The 27,894-nt window shown below is 40.3% G+C and overlaps 1 protein-coding gene across 7 annotated transcripts in view; it reads right to left on the bottom strand.

Moving 5' to 3' along the window:
- The window catches only part of LOC119650467 (FH1/FH2 domain-containing protein 3), a 412,025-nt gene that overhangs the window by 275,711 nt on the left and 108,420 nt on the right, over window positions 1-27,894 (bottom strand). Inside the window, exon 1 of one of the 7 annotated variants that reach the window (XM_038053340.1) lies at window positions 17,255-18,556. The exons of 4 other annotated variants lie outside the window; for them this stretch is intronic. The gene's annotated coding sequence lies outside the window, so the exon portion shown is untranslated. Of the gene's footprint in view, window positions 1-17,254; window positions 18,557-27,894 lie in introns of those variants that run through there. 2 more of the 7 variants (XM_038053339.1, XM_038053338.1) reach the window with 2 other exon arrangements.

Raw genomic sequence — 27,894 nt, forward strand, 5'->3', positions numbered from 1 at the left:
GATATCCTTGTTTAAGGATTGAGGGATTACAAGCTGAGGCCCTAATAAGGCGGTTTTCAGTCTGTTGCATTTGCGAGTGTATATAGGGGAACAGCCAATGTTTGGAAACCATTTTCAGGAATGCTGCTCCCAGGAGAAAGGTCTGATGAATTGCCCATACCTTGTACGGATCAGTTGTCAGTCAGAGATTTCAAACAAAATCGGTTTACTGTCGGTCTGCCACAATACACTTTCCTCAGAAAGGGTTGTATCGATTGAAACCAAATTCGATGGGAAGTTGGGAACTGTCAATGCCCACGAACCTAAAGGGGGTCTCCGTACATACAAAAGGGGAATGTAAAATTTTTTGTCATCAAATATAGTCATCACGAAAGGTCTCGATCAATGCAATACTGTTGAATGTTGGCCTCAGCTCTGACCTTTAATTCAAATGGGGGAGGGAGGTGGCTGGAAAGTGGTCATTTCTTTCACGCACCCATCCTCAGAACTTCCCTAACTGCAAAAATCTGAAATCACGTAGCTCCCAATATACGGTACCTAGGCTTCAAAATACTCTCCATACCGATATATGTTCAAAAAAAGTTAACAATAGTATAATACCATCATTTTTAGTAATTGACTGTAAACCCCTCCCCCCTTAAATTCATCCATGAAACATGAAATACAGTAATATAGGTCATAGTATAAAGCATAATCCTATCAAATTAGGTGGGAATCGCACTATTATTAACAAAGTTCTAGTAGGTCAAATTTGGCACTTCAGTGTAAATTCTGAATTCTGACTGAATATCAGTATAATGCTAAAGTGAGTATTTTGACATAATATATGCATAAACATTACACGCTAGGTCTCTACGGTTCTGAGTGTTGGCCAACTATAAAAGCCAATGAACGGAGTCTTGCGGTAATGTAGACGAAGATGTTGTATTCGACTAGTGGCGTGACACGTCTTGATCACATTCGAAATGAGGATATCCGCGATCAATATGGGATTACACCGATCGTGGAAAAACTAAGAGAGAGGCGTCTTCTACGGTATGGTCACGTAATTCGCGCTAGCGAGAGTTTACTTGCCAAGATTGGTCTGAACATCGAAGTCGATGGTAAACTGCCAAAAGATTGGCCAAAACAATGGTGGCGTGATTCGCTGGATGGGGATTTAAAAGCCTCGATATTGCGCCCAGATCAGGCATTCGATAGAGCCTCAAATATTTTTATATAAGAAATACAAAAGACCTCTCACACTTGTAGCGTCCAGCCTCTGGTTTCCCGATTTGCTTCCCTTTTTTCCTTTTCAAATACTGGACGCATCGAATTTACCTACCTAAATTGGCTAGAAATCATCAGAAAAAACTACTATACTATGTCCAAAAAAATAAGACCAATTTTTGATTTAAATTTCCCGATCGATTTCTATAATATCCGAATTAGTTTAGTAGAGATCTTGTATCAAATTTTGTTTTCGGAATGCACTGTCGTATGTGGAAACTTTCAAAATGTTACAGAAGGCTTTCAGGGAGCAGACAATATCGAAAAGGAACGTCTACAAGTCGTATAAACATTTCAAAGATGGGCGAGAATTTGTTGAAGACAAACCGAGTCCTGGTCGAGCATCGATGTCAGCTGACGATGCCTATGTCAGAGAAATAAAAAAAAAAAATTTGGTGCTCGCAAATCGTCGATTAACAATTTGAGACCTTGTTGATGATTTTGAATGAAAATTTGAGCCTCAGGCGTATAAGGTCTCGATTGGTGCCGAAATCAGTCAAAGATAGGAGCTTGAACGTCTGCGAAGAGATTACCTCGGATACCAACACGTCATCAACCGCATCATTACTGGAGATGAGGGTTGGATATATGCTTACTATCCAGAAACTAACGACCAATCTAGTGTATATCGAGCAAAAAGCAAAGCAAAACCAAAGAGAGTGTGTCAGAGTGGATCGAAAATGAAGGCTACGCTGACAGTTGTTTTCGACTGTCGAGGTGTTCTACACTATGAATTCCTTCCGGTCGGTAAAACTATGAGCAGCGAGTACTATTTGAGTGATATGGGTCGACCTCGTGATGCTATTCGTCGAAAGAGGCCAGATTGATGGAAAAACATTTCTTGGTTTTTGCATCACCGTTCACCGTCGCACACGGCCAAAATTATTCATGAGTTTCTCTCCAAAAAATCAACCAATATTATTACCCAGCCATCATATTCGCCTGATTTCGCTTCGTTGCGACTTCTGACTGTTTCCCAAACTTTAAAGGTCGCTTCAGGGAAATCGTTTTGAGCTCGGAAGGCTATACCGGAAGTGATTATCTGGCATGCGTCAGTGGCTAGAAAAACTGCTGGCATAAGTGTGTAGTGTCCGGAGGCGATTACTTTGAAGGGGACGGAATCCATTTGAACGAATAAATACAGCATTTGTCAACAAAATTTAAATTGGTCTTATTTTTTGGACGCATATAAGGCCAATATCAATAGTTCCTCCAAACATGTATCAGATTTCAAATGAAGGACATACTATACATTGCTTGAACCGATCCTTGTCATGTCTTTAATTACGTTTTCCACTTCCACTTCCACTAATCTGCTTAAAATGCTTCATGGAAAGCCAATAATACTTTTATCTTCTCCTTATGGTGTCTTATGTGCTAGAAGAGGTTGACGACCATGATGGCTATCTGAGTTTGTTTGCAACTGCCCTCATATCATCAATTTCTTGAACCATTACGGAAGATCTGGTTATGATAATGATCTTCCTCTGCATCATTCTGTCTTCGATTTATTTTTTCCTTGAATGATTGGTTACAATATAGAATATTTTCAAGGGTTCCGCATAATGTATCCAAAATATTCTTACTTTTTGATGATAGTAATGACCGAAGGGATGTCAAGTCTTTCCGGATCAATCCAAATAGGAGACTTACCTGGGGTCATCATATCGTCACGAGGGTGTCATCTAACGTGCATTTTATATGCTCGTTCAACTGTTACTTCCTGAAAAGTTTTCTTTTCCTAAACCGTTTATTTTTTCCCAGCAAAAAAAATAAATTTTACTACAGGATGTCCTGTAATGTTGAAATCTTAGCATGCCTTTGGATAAGAATTGGATTTAATGGGCGACCGGATCCACTATTCCGCACCAGTCCTCAGAAGCTAAATTGTTTGATCACAACAAAAGATTGGATCTTTCTTTATCAATTTCTAGTTGAATGACGAAAAAAATAGATCGTTTAGGAAAGGAGAAAGAAAAGGCATCCCTTCCACAGGTTTTAATCCCACCTCTTACGAGCAGGTCGAAAATAGCAGGAGAAGAGAGTGACGTCCGTCAGTATGCGGTGGAGAATCGCATTTCTTTATGTCATATATACGCTTACTATTTGCACAGCAGACTACTAGTTGTAAGATAAAATATCGGCTAGGCTAGTTCATGTTCCATCAATGTCAATTTCCGAAAAACCAATTTTTAACCTTATCCTGACTTTATCGTCTCAATTGAAATTATATTTCAGTAAACTTCAAAACCAGGAAAATTATCAGGTTCGCCCTAGCAGGTAACGTGATATCACATCCCTTTTTAATGAAAGTCAGTATCAAGTAATATCACAAACACCACCTTACATCACCCTTACTGTGTATGTGATGTTACATCGCCAACATTACATCTACATATCACCGCATATCTCTTATCACTAGAGTGACATTTGCCCTGCGCTTTACATTCTTTGCGTAAAATGAACGGCAGCGCCAAGTAGGATATGAAATGAAGTATGAATCTTTCATGTCATTCAGGATTCATGATTCTTGCGAACGAGTAACCACCGGAATTTATGTAATATACTTCTGCACTAAGGGCGACGGGATGTATGATACTTATTATAGCATTATTAGATGATACTTGGTGATGTTTTTAATGTGATATCACATTACTAATCACAAGCGCAATATCTCCACCGTGATCTAATATCATCACTATCATGTGATGCGATGATGTTGTGATGTTAATTAACGTTATGATGTTGTTGAAGTGTTAAGTGACGCTGTGATGTAATAAAAGTAATAATCTGAATTTAGGATCACGCTGGGTGACGGTAATGTGATATTACATTTTAAGGTAATATCACTTACGTAATACTACCGACATCACAAACCCAACGCTAATGCAATCTTAACTGATCTTTTCCTGGTGTTCATTTCAATCTCCGCTAGAAAGAAACTACTGAAAAAATATTTCAGAGATTTAGACTTCCCGAGAAATTTGTATATTAAAACCCCATTCAATTTGCATCATTATTTAACATTATTTAACACTATGATTTTACAAATAATATTTAATTGTTGAAGCTTGAAGTGTGTTAGAGCACTTCATTCAAGACCGTAACAATACATTACAGTACACTCCGGGAAGCAATAAGGCCAGCATTAGGCCGAAATTAATATTTGGCTAGCATTAAAGAATCTGTGGGATGGTCCAAGCTTAAAATTTCCTTATTGCGCACCCGCAATTCCCTTAACGCTGCCCAATTTCCCTCATTTCAATTAAATTTTAAATTAAGCACAGCTGCCAGCTCCTCTCGATCATTTCCTGACTTATTGGACGAATGTTTTTTCAATATGTTCCTCTTTTCAGACTTTTTTTAATATTTACCACAAATACTGTTTTTTCAGCCCCAAATGAAATGCCTTCCCTTATCCCCTGTTCATTTAATTTTAATATTGACAGTCTGGATAACAACTTCAGGATGGATTGTGTTGGCCTTCGCTCCCAATTTCCAAATTAGAACTAAGTAGCGCATTTAACAAGTAATTTCCTGCTATTTGAAAAAGTGTACTAATACGATAATTGCTATCCAGAAATCAAAAAATCAAGTAAAGGGCGAAACTAGGATAACGAAATCCTTAAATCATGAATAGTAATCTAACTCAGAAAGGTTTCATTAGGTAGAGACGTCATAGTAAGCTTTTGAATAACACACGTTCAAGTAACACAGCAATATATTAAAAAGATGTCTTTAATGTTCAGACGAACTTCAGAGTAGACATTTATAAAAACTCCGTTTTGGTGAGAGATTCTCATTCTGTTAAGGCTATAAGCAATTATAAATTGATGAACTTCGATGTCAAAACTATTGGATTTCAGAAAATTTCTCTGCAGGAGCCTATAACGTAACCACACCTAAAGTAGTCTACATACAGGAGAAACAAGTCGAGTTTTTAGGCGTCATGGAATCTCATTGGATATACACGGGTTAGCGGTAGCTAATTGGCATGTATGTGGATGACCTCTAGATAGCTTTGTTATGTATGTTTCCCCATCTCATTGATGACTCACACGACACCAACATCGTCGAAAAAATGCACGAAATTATTCACGCGCAAGAGATTGAAGAACGTGGAACATACGCAATGCTTTTCTTCCACCATACAAATTCAAGTAATGTGCCGGAAGACAAATAAGCTGTATGTAGTCTTCTTGCCACATACTTTGAGTTGTTTATATGTATGTACATATATACATACAGATATGATTCAATTATTACTGACCATAGAAAAAAACCCAACTCTAGTCATCCTTATGCCATTGCAACTAACTCCACAAGAATATTGGGCTACTAGTAAGAAGATATTCAGGATTTTAAAGCCCATTGGGGCCCATGGGCTTGACCGTTTTTTAGTTTGTCGTGATTCTTTCGATTTTTTAGAACAGTTGACAATTCTACGAAGCTACACTTAGGCTCTGACATACACATCCCCTTTTTGACTGTTGAGTCTTACATTGTCCGCGTGTTTGCCAAAAATTTGCAACGGGAAGTCTTCTGACGGTGACCAGTTCGTTATAGGTTTCACAAATTGCACCGTGAAAATTGAGATATTTGCCTCACAAATCCATACAGATAGAATTTCACACCAAAACCATTAGAATTTCGCTGACAATATTTCAATGATTGATCCACTGTCGCACAAATTTCCTTCATTCGGAAAATTAAATTAGGTCCTTGTTCAAATGTTTTCATCTCTGCTCTCTATGGTTAAAATTCAGACCAGTTCATACTTAAGCTTCTCTATGAGCTCATTTCTTGGCTCAATGTAAATTCGCTTGCTTGAAAATTAGCACTAAATGGAAATGAGAAACCGTCAAATTAAGGCAACAAGAAAGCTAGCGAGTCAACCTGACAGAATGAATTTTTCACTACCTTTGTAAATTTCACGACTAAATGTTTACTGTCTGTATGTACATATTTGTATGTGCAATAAGTGGAAGGCCCATGAGTGAAGTTCGGTTCAAGCCTACTTATTGCCTCTGGAAAATACCTTTGGTTGATGAGTTAGGAGAAATGATATGTGTTTTATTGTAAGGATATGACGAAGGGACTAAAGCTTGTACAATGTAGAAAATGGCAAAGGATCTAAAGTTACAAAGAACATAATTCGGCTATCCTTCAAAAGGTGAGTAAAATGTTCATTTAGATGAGATTCAGAGCTTTACGTAGAATTGTTACAATTTGCTTTGAAATTTTTCATAACGTTATGAAAAGGATATTAAGAAGAAAAAATGTCAGAAAATTTGCGGCTGAAATATGACATATTTGTCCTCAAAAAAAGTAAATTGAAACACAAATTCATTTTATCCGCACAAAGGAAGATCCTTTTTTCTAACAAAGATTTGTAGTAGTTGACAGATTTATTCAGGGCAAAGGCAACCCTTCAGGAATTCGGAAGCAACCCGATTGAAACCGGCTACAGATATGATTCTCCTTATTTTTCTTGATGCATAAACATAGCATGCCTACAAATCAACTCGAGCGACACCACTAGGATCCGACCTTATTTGACTGGAACCGCAAGCAGCAAGTCAGGGAAGGAGGAAGCGAGTTGTTAGTTTAAAGCATACCCTGCCATTTGGTCCCCCGACGTCCGAGCCCAATTTTTTTCGTCCTGCCCAATAATGCGCAAAAAGAATTCATCTATTATTGCTCGCGAATATCTCTTTGACAACTATTATTTGGAGAGAACTATCTTATATCTGCGTAAAGTTGCTGACGAATACTCCACCTCCCACAAGAAAAGGGCATTGTGGCTTCCCAATTTTGAACAGATAACACTGAAAGTCTTCCAGCCGGCCTAAAGCTTGGTAAAGAAATAATCGCACTACGTGTTCAATTCAGCCACGGATGTCACCTTCCGATTAGCCTCGCAGCCTATTAACTCTTGGCTCATTTTGCCAAGAGACTTGTCACTTATCTAGTGTAAGTTATCGTTCTTCACGAGCAACTACCTCTCTTAGGTCTTCTCCATTGCATTTCTAGACCTTTTTAAGTTTCTTGGTAAGGTAAGCAACGGGAATTACTCCCGCGATCATCATTACATCCAGTTTTGAAACAGCGCAGTAGGGAAACGCCACCCCATCTCTGTACTTGAACAAGGCGTTTACGAGCATCAGCCCAAATCTCCGGGCCATAAAGCACAACGGACTGGACGTTTGCCAGCTGCTTTTCTGATTTACTGGGAAAAAGTAATTTTGACTCATCTATATGGGACACAGGGACTGAATTCTCTTTTTAGTCAAAATGAATACTTCTGTTTTCTCCAGCGTAAGTCTGCAACCATAGGCCGTGATCGGTCCGCTTATCTGTTGCGTTAATGTGCTTACTTTGCACCTGTTCAACAGTACATGTGACAAATGCTGGAACATCATCTGCAAAATCGACCAGGCGCGACTTTTCTGGGATGTGAAATCTTAGCAAACTATTGTAGAAAACGAAACAGAGATCCGGTCCTGGGATGGAACCCAGTGCTACCTTCGACATGATCTCCATATTCCTCTGGCCTTACAGTCATATTCGCAACAGGTAGCCCAACAAATGAAATGAATTTTATAGTGTACCTAGGATATCTTCCCATCTTACAAAATCAAGGACATTTCTGACATCAACAATTATGGAGTGGTCGGTATGCAGGCAGCAGCTCAGGGCCTTGGCTGCAAGGAAAATGCCTCCCTGCAGGTAAGCTCTGAATACGAGGACTCCGGCCGATGGTAGTCCTGGCGGCTTTCCATTTTTTAATCATTCATTTCAGAGGATTGCATCTTCCAGGTCTTTCACGGTGAAAAGTGGGCAATCCTCGGCGCCTTATACGCTATTATCATTAACCCGAACGAAGGTCGGTCAATTCCGGGTATCTTCCTGGGTATGGAAGCCGTGCAAGTTGTCATTACCAGATTCATAACCAAATTCGCGACAGTACCAGCCAATATATGAGAAATGATTACCAGAAATATTGTATATGAGAAATTAAAATTAGCCAAAACTCTTTTTAAGGTCTTATGTAAAACAAAACCTTATTAAAATCGGTTCACTGACTGTCTGTTTGTCACACCCACTTTTCTCGAAAACGGCTAAACCGATTCAAACGAAATTTGGTGGACATATGAAGGCTCCCCATACATGCAAAGGAGGGATGTAAAATTTTCTCACCGTATATAGTAATGGGGGGTATCAAATGGAAGGCCCCGATGAGTACTTTCCCGAATTGACATTAGTTTTGAGATCAATTTCAAAGTGCGCGAATAAGGAACCAAAATGTGCACACTTAAAGTGAGAGAGGGCTCATTTTCGGAAACTACGCAATCAACCAAAAATCTGAAAAAATCAGGGCGATTATACGAACCCTTATACGAAATCTAGGCCTTAAATTATGTTCAATCTAGCAACAACATATAGGACTGCATCGTACTTAATACTGTCAAGTTTCATGGAAATCCGCCATATTACTATCTAAGCTATAGCAATTCAAACTTATCAAATTCACGTGAATTTTTTGTATCTGTTGTAGGTTAACTTCCTCACATTTGCTAATAATATTGAACGCCGAATGTGAAGCGTATGAGGTTGACTATTATCAATGCAGTGCTTTCAATCAAATTATTTGTGTAAATGGCTTTGTAAGAAACAGAGGGCAATGAAATTTTAACTATGTACACACGGAACTGTCATGCACTCATCGCTCCTCACATAGGGAAATATAAAACCTGTCTGAAGCGTCAAGCTTCGGGTTTCCGGACTTGTTTCCAATTTTTGAAGCTGATACTGAATTTCGTCGCTATGTCTTCTCCTTCAGGGGCCAAAAAACTAGAACAAAATATTATACATTTATTGATATACGAATATTCACGCTAAAATAATTTCTGCTTCACATAAAACAATCCTTTCAACCCTGCTGACCTTAATTCTCACAACAAGAAAATATTCCGAACTAATGAAGCCAGTAAAGGACCTACTGGCAACTAAGCAACTTGACGAGAGAATTAATAGTTTCCTGTTCATCAGTCTACCAAACACCCTCCCCTGCCCTAACCACCCAAATCTTATCCCAAATGCACACTCATATATGTGGCTATACTTGTGAGCATACTGTGATATCATTTCTGATTGATTTATCTTAATCAATTCCCACGACTTGTTAAAAGAATTAAAGAGTACCGCGTCGCGTTGAGTCACACTTTGGTCGACACACAACCACGGGCAGTCGACAAACACATTCAATTCCACCGAAACTGCCCAAAGAAAGAAAAATATAACCGTTTTCGATAAATTCCACCTTGATCTCAAGAAAGGTCGATAAGAAAGTAACAACAAATGATGACAACAGTTTTTTTCTTCCAAGAAAAAAAATCTTTTTTATTTATAAATTTTAGATGACCAAAATATTTGATGTTGGGCATTGTGGATGCCAATGTCAATTGAATCGGATGAATTTTTAGATTTATATGATTTGATTTTCTTTGGTTCAGTGCTTTAGGGCGATACCTTGAATTATTGAAAATATTTTTATATTTCATTTATGGGACGTTTTTTTTTTCAGAGAAAATTATGAATGTCCTGGTAGGAAGTTGACCTATTGTTGCACTACTGCGGAAAAAGGTGCTAGGATACATATTTCAGACGCAAAAACAAGAAGGTTATAACCTATATAAGATTTTTATATCAAATTGATGTGAACAGTCTTTTAAGTAATTAACGACGAACAGTTCGTGAACAAAAAATCAACAGCCTTTTACTACGTAGCCTGAAGGATTTCTAGGTGACATGTCGTAATTTAGTTTCCTGATAAAAGGCAAAACTGGAATCAATGCTTTCCCTTTCGAGGCATATTAGACATCGGCTCAGCAAATTGAACTACTGGTTCTGACTTTAGTAATTTTTGTAACTTGTAAAGGGCCAAGATTCATTGGGCAGTTCAAAAAATCAGTGAGGGTGGGCGAATGGTGACCATACAGGAAAACGCGAACCTACGCGCAGCTTTCTATGAAACAATTCTACAAGTGTTATGAAAACTTGCTGGCGTGCCATGCTATGCTATCTAGGTCAGGATAGTGGAGAGTCATTGATCCTTCTAACCTCGATGCTACTGCACCGAACAAAGAGTTGAACTTTGAAATCCAAGAGTACCAAGTATACCTAATGTGGGTCCGAAGAAGCTAAGCCCTAGACCGACACTTTATTTCAGGTACAAATTTCTTCCTTGACAGAAAGATACAAATAACATTGGTCTCTCAAAACTTTGTTCTATGCTAAGCTTGTTTTCACTCAAGAAATAGCTCTGACAGGTTCTAGTTTTCTTACCCATTCCCAATAATAGAATGAGGTTACATAGCCCCCCCCCCCCACACCAATTCCGCAGATGGTAGTTTAACATGCACTGGCCTGTGGGTATTTCCACTATGTTAATAACGATCTTCTTGGTGAGGTTCGAACTATCCTGCTATCATTTTGGTTCATTGTTTCTCATTAGTTCCGTAGACTAATTTCGCCCCGTACCGTTCCTTCAATCGTTGCTTTTCCTTCCGGAGTGTCAGGACCATTGACACTTCCCGATCCGACAGAATGGTTATGGTCCGTAAAGCGACTTATCTGCTCCTTGCCTGCTCAGCTCATCAGCTGTCTCATTCCCTTCTAACACAATATGGCAAAGAAATCAAAGTATCCAGGCCCTATTATACGAATCAAAAGTGTTTAATTCATCAAGGCGTTCCCATACCAACCTAGATTTCACCTGGTTGGCTTTGAGTACATTGATAGGTGACTATTGATGATTGAGGTTACAATATTCTGTCTCCAATAGTTCCTTCAAGAGAATAAAGTAGGCACATTTATAATATATAAGTCCACATGAAATATATTGGTATGTTTATCCATTGGTTCCAAGTACTTTTTCTCGGATCAATAACCTCTCTATTCGCTCCATTAGGTTTGAGAGAACCATCGGTACACCAGTACACCAGATGCTATTTTAAGCACTGGGTCACTACCACGCTCTAAAAGTTCACCATACTGCTCGATTATGTTTCGAAGTCCTTATCAAAATTAAACTTGATTGTCATGCAATCCCTCGGTGTAGATAATTCTGGATACCGCCTAGAAAAAATGTCAATTTTTCTTCTGTTTAAGCAACCTCCACCTCACGGATACCCCTAGACATTGGAAATATTACCCTCATCATCTGCATCTGTAAGTAAAGATGAAAAGTACTCAATCGTAAGGGCTCCTCTGGAGATGCAACTGGGTATATTCTCATAGGCTAGCGATGCATAGCTATTCTTTGAAGTTTGTGGAACTCCCTTACTGTTGTGCGCAGCATGTTCCAGCGTAGTATTATAGAATCGGGCTGCACCCTCTGCTATGTTTGCCATAGCTACTGATCAAGAAAGTCAGGCTGTTCCTGACTACCTTACAGTAAGAACATACTGTATTTTAGGAGGTAGTTCTTTGATGCTTTCACCATCGAATTCTGCAAATTACAATTTGTATATCTGGTGAAGCAGTAGCTCACTTTTCTGTCATGCATTGTGATTCTCTTATTATGATTTCTCCATTTTCTAGTGGAAGCTAGTTTTTTTTGTTGAAAGGTCCAATTTTTTAGGCGGGAATTGTAATTATTAAACTGATTTGACTCAGGTATTCATTTATATCTGAGTCCACTGATATCCGACATTCCCTTGCCTCTAACAGGATATGAACTGACTCCTTTCGCATTTAATCTCCTTTTATTGATTATTTTTATTTGTGTATTAGTTTTTCCATAGCGTTAAGTTTACCTTTTTTCCTTTTCACTCTAGAACGCGATAGTTATTTGATGTTTTTTTTTAGTTACTTCGCTTAAGACTAATCCCCGAATTTCTCTTTCGGTGACCAATATTAACTGCTTTTATAGTAATCCAGGCACCTTGTTATTACATGTGCTGCACAGGAATTATGCGGGGCTTTGGCCGTACTATTGAACGTTTATCCAGAATGCCGGGGATTATCAAGAAACCTTACCGGTATACTATTGGACCCAAGCGACATCCGACTGAGCACCAGCAATGGTCGACGCTTTCAATTACACCGGAATTATATGTATCACTCAACCTCAGGCCAGCTATCGCCCAACCATCAAGGAAGGTATCATTCTCCAACCATGCTGCGTAAATCTCTATGTGACGTCTGAACTACGCATGTGGGAACAGGACCGGTTGGAAAAAAATCGACAGAATTTAATTTTTCTGTGATGTTGCTATCGGAAGAAACCTGCCCAGCGTCGCTTATACTCACGAATCACCTCTCACTCCATGTGAACTGAAGCAGCTCATGAACACGTGGAATTCATTCCGACGAAACGAGTATGATTACAAGTGGAATCCTATTCTGTGTCGAGCGAATGCACAATTTAATTCGCCATGCCAACTCACTAAACAAAAATACTGGCTTTTACCCATACATGCAAAAGGGGTGTGTACATTTTTTTTCATCAAATATAGTCATGTGGGGTATCAAATTAAAGGTATCGGTTAGTACTTTTCGAAACCGGGCTTAGTTTTGACTTTTATTGAAAAGGTGGGGAGTGCGGGGGGTTGAAAGTGGCCATTTTTTAACGAACCCATTCTCAGAAACTACCAAACCGAAAAATCTCTAAAAAAATCAGGAAGCTGCTACTATATGGTATCTAGGCTCTGAAATAGCCTCCATACCGATACCTGTTCAAATAAAGTTAATAATAGTACATTACTATAATTTTTAGTAATTGACAGGAGAACCCCCCTTAAGTTCACCCTAGAATCACAAAATTTTGCAGAAATGTAGATTACAGTATAGAGCATGATCCTGTTCCTCCTGACTTTGGTGAAAATCGCACTATTGCTAACAAAGTTATACTAGGTCAAAACTGTCGCTCCTCTGCAAATTCAAGACTATGAATGTCAATATCACTTTAAAGTGGCTATTTTCACATAATATATGCATATTTTACCTGCTACATGCTAATGGGACAAATTGCTACTCAAAAATCTTTATAAAAGAAATACACAAAACCTTTCATACCTGAAGCGTTTAGCTTCCGGTTTCCTGACTTGTTTAGTCCATGGTTTCCCTGTTTTTTTAGCCAAGTGCTAAAATTCTACAAAAAAAAAGAAGTCGACTTCCAGTTTGGTCCAGGGCGGACGCGATGGAACCTCACCTTATATTTCTTCTTTTGCAAAACTTACTGAGACCTAGCCTAGACCTGAACAACGTGGTTTTCGCTCTGATTATAATTTGCAATCATGTCGTGTTTGTAAATGTATATAGAGGAGCAATCAACACCACACAACTCTCGGGGTAGTGGTGAGGCAGTTTTTGGTGAGTGTTTCTTTCTAGGTTATAACATTCAAACCTACGACGAACAAGCAAGACTAGTATCCTTGTAACACATTAGACATAACATACGACTTATTACTATCAGTCGGTTTAGTTTAGCCCTAAATACCTCGAATGGTCCCAATGAACGATTATATTGCTGCATCAGGGGTACTAGTCAGTCACATTAGCAAAAAAAAACCTTTTCAAAAAAATGATAATAAATTACGAAAATGACTAAAATTGAGCAAAAATGAGACGGAGATGTAAAAGAACAGATTCTGATAAATTGTTTGGTGAAGAAAGTTTTCAAGAAGTTTTCCATTGGCAACCGTTGACAAACCTCAACTAATTGCTTTCTTTCTAGTGACATAAAACCACCAGAAACGAAAAACCATGTCATCTGTAATCAATATGTCCACTGACTTGCGGCACGTATACCAACATCGTCTTACGTCTGAGATTATGTGACAGACAGGTGTCAACAAAGACTCTCTTTCCATGTACTACTCCCATATAGTAGGACAAGGAGAACGCACGGAACGACTTCAACTTGATGTTGGCGTTAACTATTTGCATTTCCAATTTAGTCTAGTGCTGTTATTACGCAGAACAATATTGAATTCGGTGCCACCATCAGCAGAAACAATGCTACCATGGTAGACAAATTGATTAACGCTTTGCGATAACCAGGCCAAACCCTTTGATCGTGTCGGTATTTTTTCGCAATCCAACTCTCCTTCCCTCTTTTCTATACCTAGAGTCAGCACGCTACTCTGTATTTCCCGAGATTTCATCTGTACCGGAGCCCACGTTCGTCGCCCAACATCCAAGTTTTTAATATTTAATGTTTATTTGATCACCAGTAAACGGAGAATACTCCAATTACTTATTGCATACAGAAAACAGAAGGAAAACAAACAATTACAAAGTGTCAATAACTCTATTTTTATGAGTAGCTTGGGATGAAGCCAGAAGGGGAAGGGGAAGTTGAAGTAGCACAAGATCTCCGCAAAAGGAACCTAAAAAGCATTAAGTTTACGAATATTGTGTGATGTGTCATGCTAATGAATTTCGGAGGCTACAGAGCTATCCATCAGGTCATTACAAAGTTTGAAAATGGCACATGCTTCATTCAAGGATCTACGTGATTGCAAAGATGTCAGGTTAAAGAAAGTATGACGTTCAGGATATATCGAGTGGAGAATGTTATTTTTAAAGGTTAGGAATCGAGTAAATCTCCTTTGCACAAATTCAATTGCGTCGCAATCATAATTATGGTAAGGGGATACTACGGAGGTATATTCAAAAATATTACGGACGGAGGACTTATAAAAGATGACTGAGAAACGGTAATCCATGAATTGATAGGAGGAATGGAGGATAAAGGCAGTCATTTTGGAAGCGCGGCTGAGTTGATCGGCATAATAGAAATTAAATCGGGGGTCCCTGTGTGAGGCAATCACGGCTTTAAGCTGGCCATCAAGATAATAAGCGGCCGTCGGGGGAATGGTTTTTAATGAGTAGCATAAAGAGGAGCATTTCTTCACATTAAGTGGCAACTATTTGGGAATTTGACGAGCGTACCGCCGAGATAATGTGTCAAGGTTCGATTGAAGAGTCAGCAGGCGAACCGATAACGGTTTCCAAAGTCAGCCAGATCTCATGGCGTCCCTCCAGACTTGCCTGATAACTTAACTTTCAAAAGTTGGTGTCCCTGAGTTCATAAATGTTTTCAGGCGATCAATTCGAAAAATCTGTCGTCCTGCCAGAAAGACACTTCTCCTATTACCGAACGACAGCCGGATCACGAAAGCGGACTCAGTTGAAAGTAAGGGGCCGAGACTTACCACACCTGCGAATAGATATGCAAAGTTAGGAACTATCAAGTGATCATCTCGCTCGAGTCATCGGCGCTTCCCTTAGATGAGTTTCCAACTACAGTCAAGCATCACTTAAATTATTTAGATCAAACTGCAACAACTCCAAAATCTACCATACCAAGATCAGGTGAATTGAAAGCCACTCGATTCATTCAAGAGGTGGCCATTGTCATTGCAACAGCAGATTCGCAGCGAATTACTAAAATTCTGAAAGTACGTGGCCTACATTCGGAGCTTGGTGAAAGTGCTTTAATTTTTTGGACCATAACCTGGTGCAATGACTATAACAGTGATAACACATGTAAGATCAAAGAACTCCGTGCGTATCAAATAAATTAGAATCAATACGCACGTTCAACTGTAGAAAAAGTCTCAGGATCAGCCTTTGATTTTTTCATTTCGAAAAATTACAACTACGAGTCCTTGCGGCATACTGTGCTAAATTCTGCCCATTTTCGTCTCATATGACCTAAGGCCCTATAGCCATGTATTTTTTTCCAATTGTTATTGGCCCGACATTTGTGAAGTTTAATTGAGTATGATGAAACATAAATGTCAAGTGGACGTTAGTGTGATGTTGAGATATCATTTGGTGCGATGTTGAGATATCATGTGTACATTCATGACCATAGTAAATTTACACGAAACAGACAACTTTAGTTTTTAGTTAGTTAGACGGACAGACAGAAAGACAGTTTGCACTAATGTATTTAAGCATAGTGGCTGATCAGAGGTTGCTTTTCAAATCGCTTGTGAAGTGTGCAGCAACCTATGCATATGACCCCAGAGTACTGATCTCCAGAATGCTACCAAATACAGTTGATCCAAAGTCAACCCGCCGCCTGCTTATTTCGAGACTGATCAGCTATTATAGATCCTACTATAAACAGCTCCAGTGTGGGTGGATGTCCTACAAAAGAAAGTAGACACAAGGAAAATTGGAGCTACATATAGCTTACGTCGAGAATTCCTCCAGCGTATTCAGACTGACAATTCATTCTATAACCCAGAGTGTCTGAATGTTGCAGAGGATGCTGATCATGGTTGATTATAAGGCCCGGGGTTTGCAGTTGAAAAGTCAATCAGAGCCATCCATCAAGAAGTATAGGCAAGAAAGATTTAGACAGAAAATGGAACTAGGGAGAAATGCAATATGGGCATGAGCACTGAATAAATTTTGATAAATCTGGAAGTCCCGCGTAAAGAATGGAAGAACAAGGAGGTTTTAGTGGGTGAATGCCTCACGTAGACTCCTAGGACTACAGCATCGTTTTCGATGTAATAGGGCCATGACGTAACTGTGTGAACTGGTGGGACACATTCTTTCGAAAAATTGGTGATACCAACTGGGAAGGTATGCTGGAATATGATGAAGGTTAGAAAATTATAATGACATCCATAATTTCAGAGTGCTACAAAGCGGTGTCTAAGACCCTATGTTGCTTTTTACCAATATATAATCCAAACTATACCAGATATTCATCCTTTCAAGAGCGTCAGTTTGTGTAGACTACATGCATAGTCTACCAAATATCATGTTCACTTCGCAATTTTCAATTAACATTTTTCAAAACAATCTTGTTAAATATTTCCTTACATAAAACTTAATCTCAGAAGAAATTCAAGAAACTATCGTAAAATTGCAATTCGAAGCGCAGCATATGAACACAAAAAAAACGTTTTAATGGCAAATTTTAAAAGAAAAAACTTGAAAAAAATATATTCACCTTCATATCATTAAAAGCCCAAAAATTCAACCATTCAGGCTACGTATAACCGCTGATTGTTTTAATTTGGTGGAAAAAATCCAATCAATCAAGAAATTGACTCAATAGCAACACTTCACACACGGCTCAATAGCAAATGGGAATGGATCTAATAAAAAGCATTTTATGGTTATAATCAATCCCGACCGCGGCACTTTACCACAGGAATATCTCGACTTTCGAACTCCTTGATTCGATCCCCGATCTCGAGAAAATTTGATCCACTTGAAATTACACACTTGATCACACAATCACCATTCAATCACTTTTACTATCAAATTCGCCCACTGCGCCTTATTGCGGATTTCGCCATCGATTTTCCCTTCCGCGAAAAGCAGGGAATAAGTGCACTTTTGGCAAAACGAGTGGCGACAGAATGGAAATTGGAGAGTGCTAATATAAAATTTTATTTTTCTTGAACCATCCACGGTAGGTAATAAGTGGTTGAATTCACCGAACCGTAATAAGTACTTGAAGAAATTGTGATGGTCCTCGAAAGATCGCACAACAAAACGACGATGATACCGCTTAATTCTGCAATTATTTCGTGATTACAATCGCGATTGTAGCACTACAAAAAACCCAAAACTTGACGACTTGCATCTCCGATCCACCGCGAGATTCGAAAGAAAGATCACCACAAAACGGATTCTGTACGGCTACAAAGAGACATTCGCGCAATTGTATCCAGCGAGAGATCAATCAGTTACGAATCTTAATAATCGCGAATCATACATACATCGCGCACATCGCAACCGTCCGCACAGAAAAATGATTCAGATATAGATTCTACCTTTCAGATACATAGATCGCATTCAGCGGACAACGAACCACAAAACCGGAGAAGACGAAATGTTAAGGAACTCCACGATTCACTGAACGAGTAATTACTTTCTGTGTCCACTGACCACCCCCCTTCGTACTGAAATTTCAGCGGTCAAGACTCATAAATACAAGAATTGCTCCGCACTAAGAAAAGATACATATCAAGATAATGGGTGGAAATGCCGAAAAAATAAGATGCAGTCCAAAGTGTCCAAGAGAAATGTTCCTGGTAATTTTTTTTTTCGGTCCCAGGTGAACTTCTTCAGGGACGATGGATACTAGTGCTACCAAAGATCGATCTGCCGCACGATTTGCACGTAAAAATCCAAGACGCAGTCGAACCAAGTCGTAACTTGTCCAACTTCCAACTGATTCAACTAAAACTACTAAAGTCTGTCTTCAGCAGTCTTCAACCTTAAAGACTTGGAGGAATTCCGCACCTAAACACCGCGACGAGACACTTTGTATGCGCCACAGTCTACGGCCAGTCTGAATATCTAAAAAAAGTTTAAACCGTATACTGGTCACGTTGGAATGGAAGATAGATACTGAAACAATCTATTGGGAAATACACCGAGAGATAAATATATCTTTTCCACGTTCACTGGGTTTTCTGAAATGGCGAGTTTCCTACTCTGAGTTTAATAAGAATCTATGGGAGGAACTAATGAGATTCTAGTGATAAATCTTCCGCATGGTCAGATTGAAGATAATAACAATGCATAGTGAAAGAGATACAATTTTAGATCATTGTGTAATTGCATGCGAATTATATAATTTCAAGAAAAGACGACCGTTGTTGTGGGTTTCGAAGTCGATGCGATCTATGACAGTGTCCTATTTTTAAAATTGAAATAGAAAATCGAGATAAATTGGTGCACTTCTCCAGTTCCATAATAGATGTATCTAATGGATTCCTCGACAGGTCGCGGTATGTTAATCTTTCAGGAGCAACCAAGAAATGTAAGGACGAATTGGAAGTTACTATGCCTTGCGCAGGTTAAATCAGCAGGACGAAATAAATTTCGAAGCATTTTGAACTATATGAAGTTATTGGAAGATATTGCAAGATTTTGTTCTTCAAAAAGATACATGCGCAGATACCTTAGTTTTCTCTCTCTCTCTATGCCGCAATGAAACCCTTTATCTGCAACATCCGTTTTTAATACTTCATCCTGTTCTATGAAGAAATAACTACTATCTACCTCAAAGCCCATCACTTCTGGGTTAAAACAACAACAAAGTCACCTATAGCACACCTTGCTCACTCGCCGAATTGCATGTGTTTGAGAAATTCATATTACTCAGAGAAAAAAAGTGAATCGACTTTACTAAGTTGCTAGAGCGCGGCGACCGCCAAACTATAAAGTGTAAACGCAACCCAGGTAAACACAGGTAAAGCCGGTAAAAATTTGTATGTATGTAAGGTGTGCTTATCGGTTCTCTCTCGCCCTCAAAAAAGAGAATTGGCATAACAACAATTACAGGTAGATATCCGTAGTTTATATCCATGCATATCTATGTACGTATGGAAGACGGCCGAACAGTTCGCGTGCAACCACCGTCGCTTTTCCACTGTATAGTTTTCTAAGTGTAGTTGGGCAGGTGACTATCGGACATCATTAACATACGCACACACGCCATACTTGCACTTATGTTAAGAATATTTTTATCAAGAATTCTAGAAGAAAGGAAAACTTAAGAATTGATAGCCAACGGAGAGGGGTTCGCTCTTGTTTGCGGTGAGGAATTTTCAATACAATTTCTCAGATTGAGATACTTCTACCTGAGGGAAGTGAGTCACGGCAATGAAACCATGAAAATGTACTAACTAGGCCGACTTGCCGAAATAGACTTATTGGCAGTTACAATCAATTGCTAGCCCTTGAGCTGGAAAGAATTTTAGGTATCTAATTGGAGTTTATGAGTAGTAAACCGATTTCATGTCTCACATACATAACTCTTTGATGAATCACCAGAGCGTGGATATCAGTATAAACTGAAAATGTCAGAATTGTCTCTCCTTTGTTAAATAGTCCGCAGGAATAAAAGATTTCTGATACCTCCGCCACGAGTTGAAAATAAAGGAGTGATAAGAAAAGGTCATACGGTCACGTGAAAAGTTTGAAAGTGCCAGGTAGGAAAATGAGCTACACCCGAACAAACCCACAACATTTAGATAACTTCCAAATGTTAGGCCTTACTTCGCACAAACTTAGATAAAGAGTTATTCTGATATCTGCTGTTAGATTCTACCCTTGCCCAACAGCTGTGGAGCTCCCCATATAGCACTCGTATGAATATAGTGAAACCGGGATATTCCCCCAATGTTGCTGAGTTACTTGAATACAGGAATAAAACACTGGAAACATGCAGATGTACATACATAACTAAAGAAAATTTATGTAACCAAACGTACTTTTAGTATGTGTTCTGTGTAACATTTTTGTTTGTCCCTTTTAAGTTGAGAGTGACAGGAATATAAATCAAAAATATATTTTTGGCCCACTCCAGTTCTATTAATAAAGGCAGTATTTGTACCAAAATTTTCCATTTTATTATCTATATTGAATTGTCATAAGGCAAATAAAATAGGTTCTTGAAGTGTGGTCCTAATAGTTTTTCTCAATTAATTCCCAGAATAAAAGAAAATACATCACTTTATCACAATTTTTGTTAAGTGTTAGGTTGTTGCATATGAGATGGCTGATTTGGCAATCAAGTGAAGTTAGTTGCGATTTTGCTGTATCAAACCACCACCAGTTGGCGCTGTTGGTGTTGGATAATGAAGTATAAATACTCCTGCATTTAATCAAGGAGTCTTTTCAGTTTTGACCATCGTTGTGACAACAGTTAATAAAAAGGAAACAAGTCGGGAAACCGGAAGCTTGACGCTTCAGGTATAAAAGGGGGTGTTTCCCTATGTGAGGAGCATAACGTAATTCTCCATTGGCTTATAGCATTGACCCGAGATATTGAAATCGTTCAGTTCTGGGCAGGTTACTGTCATTGCCAGAACTCAAATGATGAAATTATTTCACACATTAACGCAACCTGGATGAAGTGGCATTTCCCAACTGGTGTTCTTTGTGATCGACGTATCAAATCTAAAATTTACTGCAATATCGTCCGTCTGCCGCTCTCTATAGTTCTGAGCACAGTAGATCTACTGTAGGCAGTACGCTTACAAAAATGACCCCACTTGCAAATGTGCTTGCAGAAGCTTATCTGTACACATCAGAGACGCTAAACAAGGAAAAGGCATAATCTTCGTCAAATCGTATTGGTAAGAAAGAGATCGGTGAGCTTTTGCTATTCTGGTACTACGGCGTGCTCTCCCATATAGCAAAAAGTTGTTTCACGTATTCACTTATGCATAAGCAAAAACTTGCCAATCTCACCAATACATTGGCAAGTCCGGGCGGTATGTCAAACACAGCTGATCGGGTTTTCGGCACATCTCGTTCATGCTCAAGGGCAAAACAATTTGAAATCGTGTGTACTCGCACTGATTTCCCCCCTTGAGGGGCAAGGGGGAGTGAGGTAGCTGTCTAGTATCTAACTGTGGTTCTGAGTATTGGCCGACTATAAAGGTCAATGAACGGCGTCTTGCGGTAATGCAATGGTGGCGTGACACGTTTTGATTACGTCTGAAATGAGAATATCCGCGATCGAACGGGTTTGCACCGATCGTGGAAAAACTGCAAGAGAGGCGTTTTCGATGGTGTGGTCACGTAATTCACACTAACGAGAATTCAACAACCAGTATTGGTCAGAACATCGAAAGCAATGGTAAGCAACCAAAAAGCCGGCCAAAACAATGGTGGCTTGATATGTTGGATGGGGATTTAAAGGTCTCAATATTACATCCTGATCAGGCATTTGATAAAATGAAATGACGAAACCGATAACCACAGGCCGACCCCGCTTGTGAACTGATGGCTGAACAAAAAGAAAAAGATGGGAGGAGCGACGAGTGCACGACAGCTCCGTGTAATATAGCTAAAAATTCCATTGCCCTCTATTTTCTAGAAAACGCCACACCCTGAGTTTAATATTATTAGCAAATGCCAACAATTTAACCAACATCAAATATAAACAAGTCGGAATACCGGAAGCTCGTGCTTCGGGTATAAAGGTTTTGTGTTGATATTATCTAAGAAATTTCAATTAACATTTTTCGATCCGTATACAGCTACAAAACTACGAGACATACGTACATATTACAGCCATAGATGTTACGTTCACCCTAAACAAACAAACTGCCTGTTTTCGAATACTGTACACATATAGGCACATATATATAATAGATTGATCGTACCCATATTTCCGATTTACTTGTTATATCCATCTGAATTAGGCACTACCCGCAAAGTCCATTAGCACGCATATACTATATACATACATATCCCCCCACACATGTCCCGTTGGAATAATTGATATTCATATACAAATGATTAAAAACCTAAAACAAAATAACTCTTTCCACCCAATTCATACGAACTTACTTCGTTGTGGTATTGACAAATTGATATGTGATGATGACGTCATGCAGGTTGTAGGGTGCACGAAATTCACAAAAAATTGTAAAGTTTTACTCCCTATAACTTTGTTAATATTAGTTTGATTTTCTTCAAACTTCGCCAAGCTGTGCATTATGTTCTTCTTTATACCCGTGCCAAATTTTGTACTTCTGGGATGAACATAAGGGGAGTGCCGGGTAAATTTCTAAAATGTGGAAATATACTATTATTAACTTTATTTGTGCAGATATCGGAACCGGATATATTTTGAGGCCTAGATTTCGTAGAGATGCACTACTGCGATTTTTTACAGATTTTTCGGTTGGATAGGTTCTGAGAACGAGACCTGTTACACTTTTTGATGGTCATATTTTGAGCCCTCACTCCCCTATGTTTCACCCAATATCAAGTTAATACAAATCAACCTCAACCACTGCGAGGCAGTGCAAGACCTTCTCTCGCAGACCATCTATGAGAAGGGAATCGAAGCTGCCATAATCAGCGAGCCCTATCGCAACAATAAGAGCGGTGCCTGGACTGCAGATGAAACTGGCAAGGCGGCAATATGGGCGTGTGGAAATCAGGCCATTCAGGAAGTGATGGAGTTTCCAGAAGTTGGATTCGTCAGAGCAAAAATAGCTGGTATCTATATATATAGTTGCTATGCTCCACCAAGCGCAACGATAACAGAATTCGAAGGAATGCTAGGTATGCTAGTCTCGGATGCAAGAAGTCGAAACCCCAAGATCATAGCTGGTGATTTCAACGCGTGGGCCGTTGATTGGGGCAGTCGCACTACGAACGTCAGGGGCCGTATCCTGCTCGAGGCTTTCGTGGATCTAGATTTGGTGCTTGCCAACACGGAAAACGTTTCCACTTTTCGTGGGACAGGGTCGGGCTCAATAGTCGAACTGACATATGTGAGTACCACATTGGCGAGGAGAATGACATGGTTTGTCAGTGAGCTTTGTCAGTGAGCTCCTCCAGATCGAATATGGGCCATGCGTCGATACGTGTTCCCGTGAGGCTGGAAACCGGGGCTGGTCCTTGAAAGGGCTTGAGGAGGATGCATTCATAGAGATGCTATTGGGAGGCCAACGTCCCGGTGGTGCGGCTACGGAAAAGGTAGAGCAAATGATGGGACGCATAACAAGAGCATGCGACGCTGCTATGCCGAGGCGACGAGTTCTCGCAAAAAGGCGCTCAAACTATTGGTGGAATCAAGAGATCGCGGTGTTACGGGATGCATGTTTTCGTGCTAGAAGGATCTGCCAACGATCTAGAGCAAGACCAGACTTCGACGAAAAACGGCTAGCATATGTGAACCTTCGAGGTAAGCTTAAGCAGGCTATACGGACCAGCAAGCGAGAATGCTTCAAGGAGCTTTGCACAGAGGCAGACCAAAGCCCCTGGGGAACAGCGTACAGGATAGTTATGAAGAAGATGAGAGGGCGAACACCACAATTGACCTGTCCGCATCTTCTGCTCGATATCGTGACGGCGCTCTTCCCCCCGGATAAAGGGGAGCGCAAACAACACAAGCGAGCACTCGACGTCTACACCATACCTGCGGTAACTGAGGAGGAACTTATGCAAATTTGCCGGAGAATTGGTGATAACAAAGCACCCGGTCTGGATGCTGTTCCCAATAGAGCCCTTAAACTCGCTGTTAAGACCAGACCCGACTGGTTTATCAGCGTGTTTGAGACATGCATGATAGAAGGAATTTTCCCCGATCGGTGGAAGAGGCAAAAACTAGTTTTGCTCCCGAAGCCGAATAAACACCCAGGACACCCTTCATCATACCGACTGATTTGCCTTATCGACACGGCAGGAAAAATGCTCGAAAGGGTCATCTACAACAGACTGCTCCCTATCATCGAATACAAGGATGGACTATCGGAGCGACAATTTGGATTTCGTCAAGCCCACTCAACGATCGACGCCGTAGACGCTGTTTTGAAGCTGGCTCGAGACGCGATGTCGTCTAAAAAATGCTGTGCCGTAGTGACATTGGACATCAAAAATGCGTTCAATTCCGCAAGCTGGGAGTGGATAAAAAGTTCACTGGCTAACACGGGTGTCCCTAGTTACTTGACTAAGCTCCTCAACAGTTACCTTTCGGAGAGGACACTGTGGTACGACACGGATGAGGGATCCAAGCAGTACACCGTCACAGCAGGAGTACCACAGGGCTCAGTGTTGGGTCCTCTCCTGTGGAACGTCATGTACAATGGGGTCCTTGTCCTTCCCGTGCCAAACGAGGCCACGATAATCGGTTTCGCAGATGATCTAGCTGTGGTTGTCGTCGCGAAAGAACCTGAAGACGTCGAAATGTACACTAACGAAACCATTAGCGCCATAAAAGCGTGGCTGGAGATGGTTCAGCTTGACCTTGCGGAACAAAAGACGGAGGCGGTCTTGATTACCAATCGTAGGAAGAGGAATACGATTAATATTCGCGTTGGTGGTCACGTCATCACTTCGAAGCCGGTTATCAAATACCTGGGGGTGATGATTGACGCTAAGATCAATTTCAGGGGACATCTGGACTATGCCTGTGAGAAAGCGGCAAATACCAGCGTATCATTAGCGCGGATGATGCCTAACATTGGAGGTCCAAGGTACAATCGCAGATTACTTGTAGCCGGAGTGGTTCGCTCCACACTATTATACGCGGCACCAGTTTGGGAGGAAGCATTAGCGTGTGAGAGTAATCGTAGGAGAGTAAATATGACTTACCGCTTAGTGGCGCTAAGGGTGTGCAGCGCCTTCAGAACAATATCAGGCGAGTCAGCGTGTGTTATTGCGGGAATGATCCCGATAGACATTCTGGCAAGTGAGACACGCTGCCTGTACGAGACGAGGAAAATGAATCCTCTTGAAAAGGATGCAGAATGCCGAAAGGCGGCAAGGCGAGAGTCGCTGGAAAAGTGGCAGAAACGGTGGGATGACTCGCAGAGGGGTCGCTGGACCCACACTTTGATTCCCCGTATTGAAGAGTGGATCCAGCGACGACACGGTGAGATTAATTACCATCTGACGCAATTCCTGTCAGGACATGGTGGTTACAGGAAGTACCTGCACCAATTCAGGCTGGATGATTCTCCCTTGTGTCCTGAATGCGGTTGCACACCTGAGGACCCGGAGCATGTTATGTTCTACTGTCCACGATTTCTCTCAGAAAGGAGGAGTCTGGAAGACTCCCTGAAAACCACTCTAAGCCCGCAGAACATCGTCGGGGAAATGCTGAAATCGGAGGGAAACTGGTGTGCGGTGAACACCGCCATCAAACGAATACAAGAGGAACTAGCAAGAGCGGAGCGCGCAAGGAGGACGCGAAGAACGGAAGGCGTGGTCGCGTAAAGCGCAGTCCACCCCGCGAAGTAATGCTTTGCGGCGGTCCCGCGGGGAAGGAAAAAGGAGAAAATGGGGGTGGTTTTAGTGGGTGAGAATCCCACACGCTGCTGCAACCTGGCGCGGCAGTGTCTTTCTAAGATTTCCACCTCCATCCATTAAAAAAAAAAAAAAGACAGACAGACAGATAGACAGACAGACAGACGGACAGACAGGCATCGAATCGATTCTAATAAGGTTTTGTTTCACACAAAACCTTAAAAAGGGCTAGGGAGAATTAGATTCTTCTTGAATGGAATTTTAATATTTCACTCGAATTTCAATTATTCTCGTTAATTATGACGTCAGTATCTTATTTGTATGGCTTAGGATGCTGTTAATTAGCACGAAATTGATAAGTTTGAACTGCTATAACTTTGACACTAATAGTTGGGTTTTCATGGAACTGGGCATGTGTATGCACGAGACTATCCTCTATGTCGGTGCAAAATTTGGTACACCTAGGATGAACATAAGGGGAGTTTTTTAGTCAATTTCTAAAAGTTGATAATATACTATTAGTAAATTTATTTGAGCAGATACCAAAATGGGACACCTCGTGAAGATTAGATTTCACATAAGTGTTTCACACAAAACCTTAAAAAGGGCTGCAGATAAATAGATTCTTCATAAATGCGAATTTTAATATTACACGCGAATGTCAATTATTCCGGGTAATTATGACATCAGCATCTGATTTGCATGGCTTTGGAAGCAGTAAACTCGCGCGAAATTGCTAAGTTTGAACTGCTATAACTTTGGCGTTAATTGCCTGATTTCCATCAAATTTAGCATATATATACGAAATATTATCCCCTATGCTGGTACAAAATTCGGAAGTCCTAAGATGAATTTAAGGGGGGTTTTTTAGTAAATTTCTAAAAAGTAGTAATATACTATTAGCAAGTTTATTTGAGCAGATATCGGAATGGGACATATTTTGAGGCCTAGATTTCATCTAGGCGCACCACCCTGATTTTTTTCGGATTTTTGGGTTGGGTAGTTTCCGAAAATGAGTCCTGTCTCACTTCAAGTGCGTACATTTTGACTCCTTACTCACGCACCTTATGCCAAAACTAATGTCAGTTTCGGAAAGTGCAAATCGTGACCTACACAACTATATCCAGTGAAAAAAAATTTTGAATCCCCCATTTGCATGTATGGGGAGCCCCCCTTTAAACTCCACCTAAATTTATGCTACTCGCTGTATGCGTGAGATTTCATAGCTCCCATCTGTCCACCAAATTTCATTCGGATCGGTTAGCCGTTTTGGAGAAAAGTGCGTGTGACAGACAGACAGACAGACAGACATTGAATCGATTTTAATAAGGTTTTGTTTTACACAAAACCTTAAAAAGGATGGAAAAGACCCAAGAACGTATACTTTTTCTGTATGAGTTCAAACTCGGTCATAAAGCAGCGGAGGTGACCAAGAACATTAACAGCGCATTTGGAGTTGATACGGTAAGCGAACAAACCACACGGCGGTGGTTCGAAAAATTCCGGTCAGGCGATATAAACCTTCAAAGTGAGCCACATGGATATCCAGGACCATTGATTGATAACGACGAGCTGGGTGTGCTAGGCGAATCCGACACACGTCAGTCTGTAATAGACATTGCAGAGAAACTGGGCGTACACTATTCGACAGTTTCCCGGCACTTGCAACAACTAGGAAAGGTGAAAAGCTCGACAAATGGGTACCGCAAGAACCTACGGAGCAAAACATGCCGCTTCGAATGGAAATTTGCAGTTCTTTACTCTCTTGCATCAGAAGCAACCCCTTTTTGCATAGTATAGTGGCATGTGATGAAAAGTATATATTATACGACAATCGCCGCCGATCAGCACAATGGC

This window comes from Hermetia illucens, chromosome 2 (genome assembly GCF_905115235.1).
Source record: "Hermetia illucens chromosome 2, iHerIll2.2.curated.20191125, whole genome shotgun sequence".
NCBI classification, from domain to species: Eukaryota; Metazoa; Arthropoda; class Insecta; order Diptera; family Stratiomyidae; genus Hermetia; species Hermetia illucens.